Consider the following 1,277-nt stretch of genomic DNA (forward strand, 5'->3'; position numbering starts at 1 on the left):
TTTTTAACCACACAAAATAAAGGGCAACTAGGTAATTTACTAAATCAAACACAAAAACAAGCCAACCAAGCCAAGCAAATCATTTTCATCAAAACACAAAAACCATTCTCTCATCCAAGCAAGCTTGCTCTCGGCTTTTACTATTGCAAATGGAGGAGAAATTCAAAATCAAAGATCCAAGCTTCCTAAATTGGTGAGTTAATTCCCTAATCATCTTCATGCTTAGTTAGGGCTATATCATGAGTTTAAGCCATCAATTCCTTCTCCATCTTCTTCATTTAATCAAAGAAGAAGACTATGAATAGTGTTTTCAAGTTTTTAACTTGAAGTTTTTCTTGTTTTTCTTGAAGATCCAAGCTTTCCTAAGACTTCTCAAAGCTTCTTAAGGCTTCCTAGCTCCTCCCACCACTTCAAGGAAGGTATACCATCTCCAAACCCTATATTCCTATATATTATAAGATGATTTTGATTAGTAGGATGATATTGTAGCTTGTTGTTGTGATTAGAGTTTGGGATTTGAAATGGTAGTGAAATGGAATGGTAAATGTTGAGGTTTTGATGAAAAGAACTTAAGTATGGTTAAATTAAGCTTAGGCATAAGTATAAATGATTAAATTGAATTGGTTGGGGTTGTTATGATGTGATAAGGATGGATGTTGGTTGTATGTTGGATTTGAGGTTGAATTGGGAGGGTTTTGAATGATTTAAAATATTGGAAATCGCGTAAACATAGCCGTTGTAACGTCCGATTTTCTTTGGACTGTTTTTGTGCATAGCATTAGGACCCGAGAACCCCCTGCTAGATTATGACCACTGCCATGTTTAGATAGCTCATGTTACAAGCTTCGTTTTGATATGTAGTTCGTTCGATTCCGATGCACGGTTTAGGAGAAACGACCGTTTCAAGTAACGGCGTTTCGCGAACGAAACTTTTCCCCTCGCCTTACTTTGAAACATAGGTTAAAGACCAATAAGGGTTAATTAATGTATGAAACATTTATGGTAAGTGTGTTAGGCAGTTGGTAAGACACTCGTGAAGGAATCGCTTTAAAACTCGTAAAGGTTAAATTATTAAAAATTGTGGAGCCGAGGGTACCCGAGTGACTTAAGCAAATCAGTGAGCGCAAAACAAGCGTTAGAGTCTAAGTTAGTTAAAGTAAAGATTTACAAGTGATTTTGGTTTAATTCCAACTTACTTGTTGTTTACAGGTTACCAGACTCGTCCCGAGCCTTTTATCACCCGAAGTCACTCAGGCAAGTATTCTATCCGTTATACT

The sequence above is a fragment of the Apium graveolens genome, unplaced genomic scaffold, assembly GCF_009905375.1.
Source record: "Apium graveolens cultivar Ventura unplaced genomic scaffold, ASM990537v1 ctg6813, whole genome shotgun sequence".
Lineage (NCBI taxonomy): Eukaryota > Viridiplantae > Streptophyta > Magnoliopsida > Apiales > Apiaceae > Apium > Apium graveolens.